The 18097-nt window shown below is 44.2% G+C and overlaps 1 non-coding gene and 1 pseudogene across 1 annotated transcript; both read right to left on the bottom strand.

Moving 5' to 3' along the window:
* Positions 1–12618: 12618 nt before the first annotated feature.
* Positions 12619–13524, bottom strand: LOC696876 (calponin-2 pseudogene; annotated as a pseudogene).
* Positions 13525–15034: 1510 nt separating this feature from the next.
* On the bottom strand, positions 15035–15141 carry LOC114677813 (U6 spliceosomal RNA). Its single transcript, XR_003729257.2, has one exon. It is a non-coding gene; the product is annotated as a U6 spliceosomal RNA (small nuclear RNA).
* Between the last annotated feature and the right edge of the window lie 2956 nt (positions 15142–18097).

Below are 18097 nucleotides of genomic sequence, written 5' to 3'. Positions count from 1 at the left end.
TCAAGCGATTCTCCTGCCTCAGCTGGAATTACAGGTGCATGCCACCACGCCAACCAATTTTTGTATTTTAGTAGACAGGAGGTTTCACCATGTTTGCCAGGCTGGTCCCGAACTCCTGACTTCAGGTGATCTGGCCACCTCGGCCTCCCAAAGTGCTGGGAGGCCACCGCGCCCAGCCCTCTTGCCGGGTTTTATAAGCATCCAACTCAAACTGCGGATTGGGACAAAAGATAATAAATGTTGCTTATTTTATAATGATAAAAGAATGTGGTTACTCTACTTGGAATAAAGATAAAAGAAGTATTTCTGTGTTTTACAAGCTATTCAATTATTTGATGGTTGCTTATTGAAGAATCTACCTACTAAACCACCTCAAACACTAATTGTGGTATAAACATAATTTGGCTTATAATTGCTTATAATTAGTTGCTTCTCAACTACTATTATACTTTTTTCCCAGTGCAATTTAAGTTAATATAAAAGTGCCAAGAATCTTGGCAAAGTAAATCCTTGTTAATTTGATACAGGATAATTTAAATAGAGTCTACCAACTGGATTCGTCCTTTGTCAAATATATCATTTTTCTTGTTATCTTGAAGCTCAAAATTCCTTGTATACTCTGGTTTCTCTTCGGATCATAGAAATAATAAAAATAAAAATCCCTTGTACTAAGTTGGTTAATCTTTGCTTAAATATTTTCCTGAACTCAATATGTCAAAAATACATTTATCATTGTTTCTAAAATGATTTCCTTTCTCAGCCCCATTTCTATCAATAGTGACCATTTTTTCCCCACACTTCCAGTTTTTTAAACATGCCTTGGCTGGACGCAGTGGCTCATGCCTGTAATCCCAGCACTTTGGGAGGCAGGTGGATCACCTGAGGTTGGGAGTTTGAGACCAGCCTGACCAACATGGAGAAACCTCGTTTCCACTAAAATTACAAAATTAGCCAGGCATGGTGGCACATGCCTGTAATCCCAGCTACTAGGGAGGGTGAGGCGGGAGAATCGCTTGAACCTGGGAGGTGATGGTTGCAGTGAGCTGAGATCGCACCATTACACTCTAGCCTGGGCAACAAGAGCGAAACTCCATCCCAAAATAAATAAATAAATAAATAAAAATAAATAAATAAAAATAAAAATGCCTCATTGGCTATAGCACTTTGCACACAAAACACTTACTTAAAGGACTCCCATTCACTAGGCCTTCTTAAGATACCTCTGATTGTACTCCTTCCCTTTATTCTCTTTGGTAATCATTCCTAGTAAGATCTTACTCAAATTTTAAAAAATCCTTACTTGACCCCACTTCTACCTTCAGCTATCACCCAATTTCTCTGCTTCCCTTAACAGCAAAACTCCCTAAAAGATGTAAAGACATGTCTATACTTGTGGTCCCTACCTCCTCATCTCTCCTTCAAATTCTCCAGATGGGTGTTTATTCCTAGCACTTGACTGAAATGGCACTTCTCAAAGCCCACTTCTTGCCAAAGCCAGTGGTTGCCAAAGCCATTGAGACCAGTAAATGGTCTCAATCCCCATTTACTCAATCTTTCAATAGCTTGTGACACAATTAACTATGCCTGCCTTCTAGAAGCAAGTCTCCAGTCTTTCCTGACATCTCTCTTTTTTGGTTTTCCTTGGAATTTTCTTCCCAATGCTTCAGTGCTCTTGGCTATGCCTCTGCCCTCTTTTCTACATACATTTTCTCCCTAGATGACCTACATCATCCAGTCTATGGCTTTATGACCCGCTCATAATATTAATGATTTTCAAATTCATATCTCCAGCCCAGACATCTTCCTTGAATTTCAGACCTTTGAGACACTTGCCTGACTACTTGAATGCCTAACAAGCACATAGAAGCTAACATTACTAGAAAAGAGCTGTTCACAGCAAAATCTACCTCCTCCCCACAAAAGCAAAAACAAATTAACAAAAACTCAGCTGTCCTCAACTCAAGCTTCCCGCTGACCTCTTTGTCTCCACTCTTATCTCTTCTTACCTCTTTATGGTCCACTCTTTACACAACAAATCACCTCGTTAAATAGCAGTTGCTTAAACTCAGAATCATCAATGATTCCACTCTTTCCTGCATTGTCCTACATCCAACTCATAATTAGCCTTGTTGATATTTCTAAAACATCTCAAGAATTTGATCTCTCTACCTTCATTTATACCACCATCCTAGTTCAGAGCACAAAATTAGCTCCCCTGAACTATGACTGTAGCTTTCTAACTATAGTAGTGTTTGTCTTCACTTTGCCACCTCACTTGATTTAACACAGAGCAGCTAGAGTGATTGTTTTTTGTTTTCATTTTTTTAAATGTCTCCATAGCCCAAGATGGAATGATGTTTTTAAAACATAAGCCCAATTATGACACTTATTAAAATTCTCCAGTGGTTTCCCATTACACTTAAAATAAAAATTTCTTACCCTGGCCTTCAAATCCTTATGTGATTTGATCCTGAATTAATTATCCTCCAACCTCATCTCTACCATTCACTCTCTGTACTCCATCCATACTGACCTGTCTCCCTTTAGGTCATTTTCATTTATCTGAAATGCTCTTTCTCTCCCTTTTGGTATGGCTTGTTCATTCTTGTCATTTACATCTTAGCTTAAATGTTGCCTCTTCTGAGAAGTCACTAAGCTACTATAGCAAAGAGATCCCCAAATACAATAACTCAAAGATTAAGGTTTATTTCTCTCTCACATAACAGTACAGAGGTAGGCAGGTAGTCTAGGGTCAGTGGGCAGCTCTGTTCCATGAGATCATTCAGGGAACCAGGTTCCTTCTAACCCATTTTGACCATAGAGTAAAATCTTTATTCTCATTATTGAAGCTGACTTAATCTGTCCACAGTCTAGCCTGGAAGAAGAGGAAAAAAAGAAAGGGACAAAAACTACTTTCCTTATAAAAACAAGATATGGAAACTTGTTTTGTTGTTTTTATTTTGAGACAGGGTCTCACTCTGTCACCCAGGCTGGGGTGCAGTGGCTCCATCTTGACTCACTGCAGCCTCAACTTCCCTGGGCTCAAGTGATCCTCCCACCTCAGCCTCCCACGTAACTGGGACTACAGGCAAGCGCCACCACGCCTGGCTAATTTTCGTATTTTTAGTAGAGACCAGGTTTCACCATGTTCCCCAGGCTGGTCTTGAACTCCTGGACTGATGATCTGCCCACCTCAACCTCCCAGAATGCTGGCATTACAAGCATGAGCCACCATACCTGGCCTTAGATTCAATGTAAAGTGACCAAGTAGTGTGCTGGAACTGGCTTCCTACTGTTTGTGAGAGCTAATCGTTACACTCTCAGAAATTTGGGGAGTCAGTTGACATCACAGTGGTGGTTTGAAATTAGCCATGTTGTGACTATTTACATCAGTGAAATTGGCAAACTATAATCAGGGTTCTCCATACCCTCAGCTGGGTGATTGTTAAACACCAGTTGTTAAATGTTTACCAGCGTTCCTCTGGTTTCACAAATCTGTCACATTGATGGTGTTGAAAACATGGTTTTCTTGGCCAGGCACAGTGGCTAATGCCTGTAATCCCATCCCTTTGAGAGGCTGAGGCGGGAGGATTGCTTTAAGCCCAGGAGTTCAAGACCAGCCTGGGTAACATAGTAAGACCCCCATCTCTATTTAAAAAAGAAGAAAGAAAAAGAAAACATGATTTTCTCTAATGTCAATGCAAGTTTTACTGCCCAAGGCTGTTGTGGGACTTCAGAGACTGTAAGTGAGAAAAATGTTTTAGAAACTGTAGGCCGAGTGCGGTGGCTCATACTTGTAATCCCAGCACTTTGGGAGGCCAAGATGGGCGGATCACCTGAGGTCGGGAGTTCGAGACCAGCCTGACCAACATGGAGAAACCCTGTCTCTACTAAAAATACAAAATCAGCCGGGCGTGGTGGAACATGCCTGTAATCCCAGCTACTCGGGAGGCTGAGGCAGGAGAATCACTTGAACCCAGCAGGCGGAGGTTGCGGTGAGCATCTCGGTGAGCATCGTGCCATTGCATTCCAGCCTGGGCAACAAGAGTGAAACTGTGTCTCAAAAAAAGAAGAAGAAGAAAAAAAAGAAACTGTAAAACAACATGTAAAGATACAGTATTGTTACTGCAAAATACAGAAGAAATAGAAGCTAAAGTAATGGAGAAAGAAACAACACGGTAATGCCTCAGATTACATTGAATTACATTAATTTTCTTTTGTTTTGTTTTGTTTTGTTTTGTTTTTTTGAGACAGAGTTTCCCTCTTGTTGCCCAGGCTGGAGTGCAACGGCATGATCTGGCTCACTGCAACCTCTGCCTCCCAGGTTCAAGCGATTCTGAAGCTTCAGCTTCTGGAGTAGCTGGGACTGCAGGCACCTGCCAACATGCCTGGCTAATTTTTGTATTTTTAGTAGAGATGGGATTTCGCCATGTTGACCAGACTGGTCTCTAACTCCTGACCTCAAGTGATCCCCCGTCTCAGCCTCCCAAAGTGCCGGGATTACAGGCGTGAGCCACTGCACCTGGCCTGTATTTTCTTTTTATGTATTTACTTTTTATGTTATAATCTCAACTATACTTATTCTGTCATTTAAATGATTAAAAAAGTAATTGGGCTAGCACAGTGGCTCATGCCTGTAGTCTCAACTAATTGGGAAGCTGAAGCAGGAGGATTGCTCGGAACCCAGGAATTTGAGGTTACAGTGAGTTATGTTTGAGCCACTGTACTCCAGCCTGGACAAGAGAGTGAGACTGTCTCTAAAAAAAAAAAAAAAAGAAAGAAAGAAAGAAAAAGTAATTGTTTAGAAAGTGTTGTTGGAGGCTGGGCGCGGTGGTTCACACCTGTAATACCAACACTTTGGGAGGCCGAGGTAGGTGGATCACCTGAGGTCAGGAGTTTGACCTGGTCAACATGGTGAAACCCAGCCTCTACTAAAAATACAAAAAATTAGCTGGGTGTGGTGTTGGGCGCCTGTAATCCTAGCTACTTTGGAGGCTGAGGCAGGAGAATCGCTTGAACCGGGGAGGCGGAGGTTGCAGTGAGCCAAGATTGCACCATTGCACTCCAGCCTGGTTAACAAGAGCGAAACTCTCTCTCAAAGAAAAAATAAAAAAGAAAGTATTGTTGGAGCTCAGAAACCGATACCACCATATATGGCTTGGTGAACTGAGGAAGCCTCAAGGTCTCTCTGACTTACACCTCTCCCTACCCCCACCCTCTGTAAAATAGGAGTTTCTTTATCTTCCTAAGATCTAGACCATCAAAAAAAATTAATTTTTTTCTCCTCCCTGGAAGACCAGGAATGTAGCTTTCCTGAACATAGCTTTTCACAGGATCATGTACAATTTAATCTCTGTTCCCTAATCCATTCATTCTCCCTAGTAACAGAATTCTTTTCCCTACTTCCACAACCTGTTTTGCTAGCGTGGTCTATAAGCTTCTGAATCACAATGTGGGTGGGGAATGACTCTGTGATTTTCCTCTTGTGCTCGTTATGTACTTGTTAAATAAATTTGTATGCCTGTTCTACCATTAAACTGCCTCATGACGATTTTCAGTGAACCCTCAGAGGGTCAAGGGGAAAGCGCTCCTTTGATCCCTACAGTGTATAAAATATGCATTAAAGTGAATGATAAAAAACCTTTACATTTCCATTTTATATTACATTTACATTATTTTATGGAAATTGTAAAATAATCAGGAAATTATTTTGAGATATTTCCAAAAACTATATTTCCTCTAACCTTGATTATCTATTAAAACTTTAAAACAATCAATAAATGAACTAAAATTAATAACAAAACATAAAATTAAAATTATGTAGATAAGGCTAAAGTTTTTTAATTTAATTTTTTGAAAATTTAATGAAGGCCAGGCACAATGGGTCACGCCTGTAATCCCAGCACTTTGGGGGGCCAGGCGAGCAGATCACCTGAAGTCAGGAGTTTAAGACCAGCCTGGCCAACATGGTGAAACCTCATCTCTACTGAAAATTCAAAAATCAGCTGGGCGTGGTGGCAGGCACCTGTAATCCCAGCTACTCAGGAGGCTGAGGCAGGAGAATTGTTTGAACCCAGGAGATAGAGGTTGCAGTGAGCCAAGATTGCACCATTGCACTCCAGCTTGGGCAACAGAGTGAGACTTCATCTCAAACACACATACACACACACACACACATACAAACAAAAAAAAAACAAAGAAAGAAAGAAAAAAAGAAAATGAAAGTTTATTAAACATTTTTTTTTTTTTTTTTTTTTTTTTGAGACGGAGTCTCGCTCTGCCGCCCAGGCTGGAGTGCAGTGGCCGGATCTCAGCTCACTGCAAGCTCCGCCTCCCGGGTTCACGCCATTCTCCTGCCTCAGCCTCCTGAGTAGTTGGGACTACAGGCGCCTGCCACCGCGCCCGGCTAGTTTTTTGTATTTTTTAGTAGAGACGGGGTTTCACCGTGTTAGCCAGGATGGTCTCGATCTCCTGGCCTCGTGATCCCCCCGTCTCGGCCTCCCAAAGTGCTGGGATTACAGGCTTGAGCCACCGCGCCCGGCCAGTTTATTAAACATTTTAATAAAATTAAACTATCTGCAATTCGAGCTGGGCACAGTGGCTCATGCCTGTAATTCCAGCACTTTGGGAGGCTGAGGTGGATAGATAACCTGAGGTCAGCCTGGCCAACATGGTGAAACCCCGTGTCTACTAAAAAAATCCAAAAATTAGCCAGGCATGGTGGCACATGCCTGTAATCCCAGCTACTGGGGAGGCTGAGGCAAGAGAATTGCTCGAACCTGGGAGGTGGAGGTTGCAATGAGCCAAGATCACGCCACTATGCTCCAGACTGGGTGACAGAGTGAGACTCAAGAAAACAAACAAAAAAAAAACTATCTGCAATTCTAACATTCCGTGTCACTTTTGCTGCAAATGTAAAGAATCAGTATCACACTTTGTTACATCTATACAAACATTTAAGAATAATATAAAAGTGGCCGGGCGCGGTGGCTCAAGCCTGTAATCCCAGCACTTTGGGAGGCCGAGGCGGGCGGATCACAAGGTCAGGAGATCGAGACCACAGTGAAACCCCGTCTCTACTAAAAATACAAAAAATTAGCCGGGCGCGGTGGCGGGCGCCTGTAGTCCCAGCCACTCAGGAGGCTGAGGCAGGAGAATGGCGGGAACCCGGGAGGCGGAGCTTGCAGTGAGCTGAGATCCGGCCACTGCACTCCAGCCTGGGCAACAGCGTGAGACTCCGTCTCAAAAAAAAAAAAAAGAATAATATAAAAGTGCTCAGTTTTGCAGAATGTTTCTCAGCTACCCATCTGAAATTTCATCCTAATTTGTGAGCATCTCTGGTGTCCTAAGAAAAGCAAGAAAATGCTTGACACTAGGAAAAGATACTCTGTTAAGCCAAAAGCTATTGCTTTCACACTGAGAGGAAGAATTTACTTGACAAGCTAATTATTTTGTCTTTTCTCTTATCTAACTGTTTCTGCTGTTCAGAATCCTCCCCACATTCCGAAGCAAGGTCTTTCTCCTACTTCAACAGCAGCAGAAACCATGGCATTTGTATTCGGTTCCCTTTTGTTTTGTAGACATAGAACAAGTGATGTGAAGTGTTTCCTTGGGGTCTAATAGGTGTTATTTCCAGGAGTGGATGTTTAAGTTTGCAAGTCATACAATGCCAGCCTGTATGCTGGATTCCAAGTAACAAAGGTATCTGTGTGTCATTTAATAAACACATTTTGGCATTTATTTGTGACATGCAGGGTTAAGGGCAGGGGCCCCTCCTGCTGGGTCTAGGGGTGATGCTAGTTAGAGTTTACAAAATGAAGTCCCCAAAACTCCCAAAACTTCCCTAGTCTTTCTAGGCCACTGGTAGACAAAGTTAGAAAGTTAAGGGGTCCCATTAATCAGTATTATTGGGGTCTGACCCCATGATTAGAGTCCCACAAATCACTATCTCAAAACATCTGTCAGATTGAAATTTAAAAGCCCATGTTTTCTGAGGACAAATATTTATACAAATTCAGTTACTGAGTTTATTGCTCATAGTAAGTTTTTTTTATATAAAACATTTATAATTTATTGGTCTTTTGGGGGAATTAGATGCTTCACCACTGTATTACAGCTGAGCCATTAATTTTGTAGCTTCATCAACATTAACTGTTTCACTTTAATGATTCTCTGCAGGAGAATCAGTTCTTCCTGCAGAGATATTTTTTAAAGGCCTTTTGAGAAGTGTACAGGTTCCTTTTGTATATTTACAAAAACTTTATTTACTCTGTTAATTTTTCATCATTTATAATGTTTATCTTCTTAAAATTAGTGGTAACTCAGGCTGGGTGTGGGGGCTCACGCTGTTATCCCAGCACTTTGGGAGGCCAAGGTGGGCAGATCACCTGAGATCAGGAGTTCAAGACCAGGCTGGCCCGTCTCTAATAAAAATACAAAGTTAGCTGGGCGTGGTGTCGCACACCTGTAATCCCACCTACTCCAGAGGCTGAGGCAGGAGAATCGCTTGAACCCAGGAGGCAGAGGCTGCAGTCAATCGAGATCACACCATTGCGCTCCAGCCTGGGCAACAAGATCTGTGATCTCAGATACTCAGGAGGCTGAGACAAGAGAATTGATTGAGCCCAGGAGGTGGAGGTTTCAATGAGCTGAGATTGCGCCACTTCACTCCAGCCTGGGCAACAGAGTGAGACTCTGTCTAAAAAAAAAAAAAAGCAGAATCAGGTTTATGTTTCCCAGAGTTAGGAAGCTTCTACTTTGTAGAAGTGAAGTAGCCCTAAGTAAAAGACGTGTGTATCTACAGTCAAGACTCATTCCAACTTAAAAAACCGAACTTGGTTTTCCTATCGTGAGGACCACAAGTCCACAAGTCAAGAGTTTACCATCCGTTTGTAATGCTTCAAGCTTAAATACTAATGTCAAGTGTCAGATATTTGAGGAGAGCTTTCAACATTAAAGAGAGAAAGAGAAACTAAAGTAAATAGGCTGAATGCAGTGGTTCACACCTGTAATCCCAGCAGTTTGGGAGGCCGAGGCAGGCAGATCACTTGAGGCCAGGTGTTCAAGACCAGGCTGGCCAACATGGTGAAACTTGCCGCCTCTACTAAAAATACAAAAATTAGCCAGGCGTGGTGATGCGAGCCAGTAATCCCAGCTACTCGGGAGTCTGAGTCATAAGAATTGCTTGAATCTGGGACGTAGAGGTTGCAGTGAACTGAGATCTCAACACTGCACTCCAATCTGGGCAACAAAGCAAGACTCTGTCTCCAAAAAAAAAAAAAAAAAAAGTTAAATAGGCAAAAAAGGAAACCAGAGGAAACAGAAATAATGCAGGAAGTAGAAGGAAACTTCCAAGGATAAGACCATTATTATATCCCATACAAATAAGAGAAAGCACTCTATCCATTAAAAAAAACAAAAAACAAAAAAACAGAACAATCACACAAAACCAGAATACTGTGAATGAGGAGAATTCAAAGAACTAAAAAAGAAAGCTAGGAAATTAAAGCTAGGATTGCTGAGATTTTTTTTTTTTTTTTTTTTGAGACGGAGTCTTGCTCTGTCACCCAGGCTGGAGTGCAGTGGCCGGATCTCAGCTCACTGCAAGCTCCGCCTCCCGGGTTTACGGCATTCTCCTGCCTCAGCCTCCCGAGTAGCTGGAACTACAGGCGCCCGCCACCTCGCCCGGCTATTTTTTTTTGTATTTTTTAGTAGAGACGGGGTTTCACCGTGTTAGCCGGGATCGTCTCTCGATCTCCCGACCTCGTGATCCGCCCGTCTCGGCCTCCCAAAGTGCTGGGATTACAGGCTTGAGCCACCGCGCCCGGCCTGAGATTTTTTAAAAATTGGAGACTGGGCAACATAATGAGACTCTATCTCTATAAAATAATAAAAAAATTAGAGAAGCGTGGTGGCACTTGCCTGTAGTCCCAGCTACTCCTGCGAGAATCACTTGAAACTGGGAGGTGGAGGTTGCAGTGAGCTGCGATCACGCCACTGCACTCCAGCCTGGGCAACAAAGCAAGACTCCATCTCAAAAAAAAAAAGAAAAAGATTTTAAATGTTTAATAGGTCACAATCAAAGGACAAAGAATCAAAATGCATTGAACTTCGCAACAGCAACATTGGAAGCTTAAAGACAATGGAGCAACACCTTTAACATTTGGAAAATATTATTATTCTATTTTTCAATTTGTTTTATTTTATTTATTTATTAATATATTTTTGCAATGGAGTCTCGCTCTGTTGCAAGAGCAAGAGGCTGGAATGCAGTGGCGTGACCTTGGCTTACTGCAACCTCCGCCTCCCAGGTTCCAGTGATTCTCCTGCCTCAGCCTCCCGAGTAGCTGGGATCACAGGCATGTACCACCACGCCTGGCTAATTTTTGTGTTTTTAGTAAAGACGGGGTTTCACCATGTTGACCAGGCTGGTCTCAAACTCCTTACCTCAGGTGATCCATCCACTTTGGCCTCCCAAAGTGCTGGGTTTACAGAAGTGAGCCACTGTGCCCGGCCTATTTTATTTTATTTTATTTCATTATTTTATTTTTTGAGACGGAGTCTCACTCTGTTGCCCAGGCTGGAGTGCAGTGGCACGATCTCGGCTCAGTGCAACCTCTGCCTCCTGGGTTCAAGCGATCCTCCCACCTCAGCTTCCTGAGCAGCTGGGACCACAGGCACACGTCACTACACTTGGCTAATTTTTGTGTTTTGTGTAGAGACTGGGTTTCACCATTTTGCCTGAACTCCTGACCTCAAGTGATCCACCCGCCTTGACCTCTCAAAGTGCTGAGATTACAGGCCTGAGCCACTGCGCCCGACCAGCCAATTAATAAAAGGAAGGGATCACCACAAATTTAAAAATCAGAAGTAAAATGTGATTGTTCTGTGTGTGTGCGTGTATGTGTGTGTGTGTTTTGTTGTTGTTTTGTTTTTGCTTTTTTCTGAGATGGAGTCTCGCTCTGTCACCCAGGCTAGAGTGCAGTGGCATGATCTTGGCTCACTGCAACCTCTACCTCCCATGTTCAAGGGATTCTCCTACCTCAGCCTCTCAAGTAGCTGGGACTTACGGACACATGCCACCACGTCTGGCTCATTTTTGTATTTTTAGTAGAGACGGGGTTTCACCATGTTGGGCAGGTTGATCGCGAACTCCTGATCTCAGGTGATCCTTCCACCTTGGCCTCCCACATTGCTAGGATTACAGGCGTCAGCCACCTTGCCTGATGTGTGTGTGTGTTTTTAATAATATAGAATGGTATTATAATTAGGGCAATAGAATGAAAATATTAAATTATTTAACTTCTGTTTCTGGCTTATTCTGCACTCTTCTTATTTGAGAAAGATAAAAACGTGAATAATTGGAATAATAAACTATGAGTATAAATATATTCTCTCTCAGGAGATACACACACACACACACACACACACACACACATTTTTTTTCTTCTTACAGAGGTTTTACTGCGTTTGGTCCACAGTCATATTTCACATTATCTCATGGGGCAGGGCTCCTGGGTGGGGGTCCCTGTGTAGTACTTGGTAGGGCGTATGGCCAGGGGAGATGGAGCAGTATAGCTGGTCAGGCCCAGAAGGGGAGAAGGAGGGCTGGAGGCTCCTTAAAACCTACTGAGGGGCCGGGCATGGTGGCTCACACCTATAATTCCAGCACTTGAGGAGGCTGAGGTGGGTGGATCACCTGAGGCCCGGAGTTTGAGACCAGCCTGGCCAACATGGTGAAACTCCATCTCTAATAAAAATACAAAAATTAGCCAGGCGTGGTGGAGCACCTACAGTCCCAGCTACTTGGGAGGCTGAAGCAGGAGAATCCCTTGAGCCAGGGAGGTGAAGGTGCAGTGAGCCAAGATCTTGCCACTGCACTCCAGCCTGGGCAAGAACAACAACAACATCAACAAAACTGACTGAGGCCATAGTGGAGGGGGGTGGTTAGCATGGAGAGGGGGTCAGGCTTAGCCCCAACAACGCAGAATTCCACTTCATTGTACGGGCCCCCCTTTCCACCGGCCCTGGGGCAGGTCTGAGGGTCTGAGGTCTGTTGGTCTGAGGGTGCTAGGGAAATGCAGCCACTTGGCAGCCTGAGATATTTAGCATGGTGGCCAGGCCCCCTTTCCCAGGGGACTCATTTCCCAGCACTCTCTCCACTGTCCCTGCCCCATTCCTTGGGGGAAAAAAAAAAAAGTATTTTTCTTTTGTTAATACTTCCTGAAACTTCTGCGGGTAGAGAAACCACAAACTGATAGGCTGACAAAATGGGGAAGAGACAAGGCAACCGGAAACCTTCCGGGACTGGTTCCCTCCAAGCCTAAGTCTCTTCTCCCCAGCACAGCTTGGCCCACAGCCTGGACTTGCCGGCAGAGACCCTCACCCTACACATATGGGATATGGCTTTGACCCCTTCCCCCATAGCCCGGTGGCTCAGTCCTACGAAGGACCAAGGCAAGGGGGAAAAAGACCTGCTCCCTGATCCCATACCGCCACTCACAGACCCTGGGTTGATTGGCAACACTGAACAGCTTAAGAAAAAAGAAAGACGAAAACACAGAAAAACCCAAAAACTCAGACGGGGAGATGTTGTGGGGAGAGAGCGTGCTGGGAGCCTCAGTAGCCAGCCTCCTCCTGGAAGTAAGGCGGATATTCAGGGACCTCCATCAGGCCCGGGCAGTCGCTGGCGCCCGAGGGAGCCCCGTTGGCCACTGTGCCTTAAGGGCAGAACTTGGGGTCCTATATCTGCCGGCCCAGGCCAAAGACCTGGCCGCTCTGCTTGGCACTCTGCGTGTAGCCCATCTGCAGGGACATGGAGGAGTTGTCACACTTGTCGGTTCCCAGCTTGGTGTCCACTGGGTGCCGGGGGCTGTCATGCCCACCTGGCTGGCACACTTGTTTGTACCCATCTGGAAGCTGATGGTTGAGTGGTCCATGGGGGGCAGGAGGTGGTTCTTGGGGTTGTAGAGATGCCTCCTGGTGCCGTCGGAGTCATACCCGACTGGCTGGTGCATTTGTTGGTGCCCATCTGCAGCCCGATGGCGTACTGGCCAGCCTTCATGGTGGCATCGTCGAAATTCTGCTTCTGCTTCTCCCAGTACTTAAGGCCGATGTCCACCCCGCTCTGCAGCCTCTTAGTCTTGGCCTTCCCCACCAGGGCGAGAAGAGACACCTGCACCTGCCTCATGTTCTCACTCTCAAACAGGTCGCTGGCTTCGAACAAGTCCACAGTGTTCATGCCTTCCCTACCATGGGCTTGATGAAGTTGGAGAGGTTTTCTAGCGGGTGCCAGTTCTGCATGGAGCGGTTGATCTTGGGAACTGAGCTCTGCTGCAGCTTGTTGATGAGTGTGCGTAAGACAGTCCCGTCCTTCAGGCCCTTCTGGAAGTCGGGGCCGATGGAGGGGCCGGTGAGTCCCTGGATCCAGCTGCAGAGCTCTGCCTCCTTCTAGCACAGGAGCCAGTTCTTGACCTCGGCGGACAGCCGGTACGAGGAGTCCTTGTTGAACTGCCTGGAGCTCATGGCTGGCGGGCGCGGCGGTGGGGTGAGATGGGATGGGAGGGGACGGGACCGCCTGGTGGGCGCGGGTCTGGGACACGCTCCTCTCCGGATAGTTTTATGTGGTCTGGGCATGGTGGCTAACAGTTGTAATCCCAGCACATTGGGAGGCCAAGATGGGAGGATCACTTGAGTCCAGGAGTTTGAGACCAGCCTGGACAACATAGCAAAACCCTATCTCTACCAAAAAGAAAAAAAAGTTGTTGGGGGCGTGGTGGCAAGCGCCTGTAGTCCCAGCTACTCGGGAGGCTGAGGGGAAGGACAGCTTGAGTTCAGAAGTTCTAGGCGATAGTAAGCTATCATCAGTCTACTGCATTCCAGCCTGGGTGACAGAGCCAGACTCTGTTTCTAACTCAATCAATCAATCAATCTGTAGTGATATATATATATATATATATTCTTTTTATATATATATATATATATATATATATATATATTCTTTTTTTCTTTTTTTCTTTTTTTGAGACAGAGTTTCACTCGTTGCCCAGGCTGGAGTGCAATGGCACAATCTCGGCTTGCCACACCTCCGCTTCCCCAGGTTCAAGTGATTCTCCTGCCTCAACCTCCTGAGTAGCTGGGATTATAGGCATGCACCACCACGCCCAGCTAATTTTGTATTTTTAGTAGAGACAGGATTTCTCCATGTTGGTCAGGCTGGTCTACAACTCCCGACCTCAGGTGATCTGCCTGCCTTGGTCTCCCAAAGTGTTGTGATTACAGGTGTGAGCCACTGTGCCTGGCTATAGTGATATTTTTATGTGGAGCTGAAGAACAAAAGCTATTCTGTTATCTGGACACAGGTTTTAGTTGGTTATTTATTTATTTTTTTTGAGACAGACTCTCTCTTTGTTGCCCAGGCTGAAGTACAGTGGCGTGATCTTGGCTCACTGCAACCTCTACCTCCTGGGTTCAAGCAATTCTCCTTCCTCAGCCTCCCAAGTAGCTGGGATTACAGGTGCCCACCACTAAACCCAGCTAACTTTTGTATTTTTAGTATAGATGGGGTTTCACCATATTGGCCAGGCTGGTCTTGAACTCCTGACCTCAAGTGATCACCCTGCCTTGGCCTCCCAAAGTGCTAGGATTACAGGTGTGAGCCACCGTGCCCGGCCAGACCACTCCAATTTTTAATAACCAAGCTATATGTGCCACACACCGAAATCCTGCCTTTTTTGGAATAAGGAGAATAAGCTGATATGATTTGACGCTTCTTCCCTGCAGAGCCTGAACCTCCAACTCGAGAGATAGAGATGAAAAAGTCCAACTCAGAAAGTCCATTTCAGCCTATTTGGTGTCTAGGAATTTGAGATACTAATTGTCTTATCCCTACCCACTTCCCCATCTCAGAAAATCTGCCTTGCCACAGAGTCCCTGGCAGGGGCAGCTATGCTACTTACCATTAGACCTTGTCTCCCTAGCTGCAGCTGATTGGATCAGAGAAGAACACCTAATCCATTCAGATACTTTTTCCCCACTTAACATGGGATGCCTCACAAATTTGGGTGTCATCCTTGCATAGTGACTATACTCATCTTCTCTGTATTGGTCCAATTTTAGTGTATGTGCTGCTTATGTGGGCACCAATCCAATTATTTTGCTTGCTAATTTGAACCCAGAGACTTCAACTTTGAGTCACTAGCTCAGTGGAGGACACCAGAGCTGGAGAGTCAGGTAGTGTGAGCAGTGGCAGCCATTTTTTTGGTGTATGCAAAGGTGGGGAGAGTAGTGGTCTGACAACTTTGACATCTGTGACTTCTACTTGGGATCTGTGATCTTCCCCTCTGGATTTCTGATCATCCCCTTTTAATTAATTAATCAATCAATTTTTATTTATTCTTTGAGACAAGGTCTCGCTCTGTCGCCCAGGCTGGAGTGCAGTAGTGTAAGTATGGCTCAGTGCAACCTCAACCTCCCAGGTTCAATTAATCCTTCTACCACAGCCTCCAGAGTAGCTGGGACTACAGGCATGTGCCACTATGCTTGACAAATTTTTAATTATTTTTGGAGTTGGGGTCTCGCTATGTTGCCAGGGCTGGTCTCCAACTCCTGGACTCAAGTGATCCACCCTCCTTGGCCTCTCAAAGTGTTGGGATTACAGGCATGCATCACTGCGCCTGGCTGATCATTCCCTTTTAAATTGGGTTAGGATAGCTTTCTTCTACTTGTTAACCAAAGAATACCTGACTGAACAGATTTTAAAAGTCCATTTTTGTCACTCTACCTTTTTGCACCTTTCTCTGAGCCTCCAGATCCTACGGATTCCCTGTTATGTATGTAAATTGGTTGTGAGCAGGGAAACAGGGAGAAGATATTTCCTTGAAATGTCCTAGACAAGAGACACCTGCATCCTTCTAGATACAGGGATTCAGGGGTTCTTCAAGCCTCAGCCTGGCTTGCAGCAGCTTTGGCAGCCTTTGGAAGGCATCAGATGGTCAGCCATGTGATACATAACCTATGTAACTTAATGCCATTTATTACTTTATAATTGTGTTAAACTATAATTTGTAAGCAAATTTTGTTTAAAAGCTACTATGTTTTTCTAATTGTTTTGGTACACTTCTATAAAACAAGGCTATTCAATCCTGGTTGCAGGTTCCCAACCATCAATTTTTTGCTAGATTTAATATATAGTATATAGTTAGAGTTTTCAGTACATATGGAAATTTTCAGAAATTTTTCTTTTATTTCTTTGATCTCAAGGTTCTTAAAAAGCTGACATAGGCCAGGCATGGTAGCTCATGCTTGTAATCCTAGCACTTGGGAAGGCCAAGGCCAGAGGATCCCTTGAGGCCAGGAGTTCAAGAACAGCCTGAACAACTCTCTCAAAAAAAAAAACAAAACAGAGAGAGAGAGAGAATTTTAAGTCATGCAATTAGAGACTCTGAAGAGAATCTATACAAGTAGATATTTATAAATAAACCTAACCTTCTCGTTTTACATATAACTAGTTTAGCATTATTTATTTGAAATCCATAATTGCAGTTTTCAACTCGGCAAAATCTCATGTATACTGTGTATTTAGCACTACGTAATAAGAAGGCAAAAAATCAGGATCCTTCAAATGTTATATACATAAAATTTATGAAACTAGGAATTACTACATTTCAATATAAACTCAACTAATGAATTTTATTCCAGAAAATGTACGAATTACAAACATTTGGCTGGGCGCGGTGGCTCACGCCTGTAATTCCAGCACTTTGGGAGGCCGAGGCGGGCGGATCACCTGAGGCCAGGAGTTCGAAACAAGCCTGGCCAACATGGTGAAACCCCTTCTCTACTAAAAATACAAAAATTAGCTGGGCGTAGGGGCGGGAGTTGGGGTGGGGCGCCTATAATCCCAGCTACCTGGGAGGCTGAGGCAGGAGAATCGCTTGGACCTGGGAGGTGGAGGTTGCAGTGAGCCGAGATCGCGCCATTGCACACTAACCTGGGCAACGGAGCAAGACTCTGTCTCAAAAACAAAACAAAAAGAAATACAAACATTTAAAGAGGATATTCTATTGTCACCAGTGTAAAAGTAGATACCTTTTCTAAATGGGCACATATCAGATACTTTGGTATCTAGTCAGATTACAACATGTATACTTTTTTTTTTTTTTTTTTTTTTTGGAGACACAGTCTTGCTCTGTCGCCCAGGCTGTAGTGCAATGGCGTGATCTCGGCTCACTGCAACCTCTGCCTCCCAGGTTCAAGCAATTCTCCTGCCTCAGCCTCCCGAGTAGCTGGGATTACAGGTGCCCACCACCACATCTGGCTAATTTTTTGTATTTTTAGTAGAGATGGGGGTTTCACCACGTCGGTCAGGCTGGTCTCGAATTCCTGACCTCAGGTGATCCACCCGCCTCAGCCTCCCAAAGTGCTGGGATTACAGATGTGAGCCACCACGCCCAGCCACAACACATATACTTTTAAAGTAGCTTTTAAAAAAATGACTTCTGTGAAGTATGAAAAAAGAAAAAAAGAAAAAATTATGTTTAATTCTGACATCATAAAAACATGCATTTATTTATAAGTATTGATTATACTGTTTACAATTATTACTTATGAAAGAAAGGTAGATGAAAAATAAAAATCATCATTTTGGATGAAAGGAAATAAATTATTTCTGCCTTGAGTGGTTAAAAATTCAAGTATCGACTGGGCACAGTGGCTCACGCCTGTAATCCCAGCACTTTGGGAGGCCAAGGCGGGTGGATCACTTGAGATCAAGGGTTCAAGACCAGCCTGACCAACATTGTGAAACCCCATCTCTACTAAAAATACAAAAATTAGCCAGGTGTGGTGGCAGGCTCTTGTAATGTCAGCTACTCCAGAGTCTGAGGCAGGAAAAGCACTTGAACCCAGGAGGCGGAGGTTGCAGTGAGCTGAGATCATGCCATTGCACTTCGGCCTGGGCAACAAGAGCAAAACTCAGTCTCAAAAAAAAAAAAAAAGAAAAAAAAATTAAGTATTTTACCATGAGTTTAATTACATACGACTATTTAATTATTATAATTACTACTTTAATTGATTAACCAAGAGATATTTTATAGCT

This window comes from Macaca mulatta, chromosome 4 (assembly GCF_049350105.2).
Source record: "Macaca mulatta isolate MMU2019108-1 chromosome 4, T2T-MMU8v2.0, whole genome shotgun sequence".
Taxonomy (NCBI): domain Eukaryota; kingdom Metazoa; phylum Chordata; class Mammalia; order Primates; family Cercopithecidae; genus Macaca; species Macaca mulatta.
This window is presented reverse-complemented; position numbering and strand designations above follow the sequence as displayed.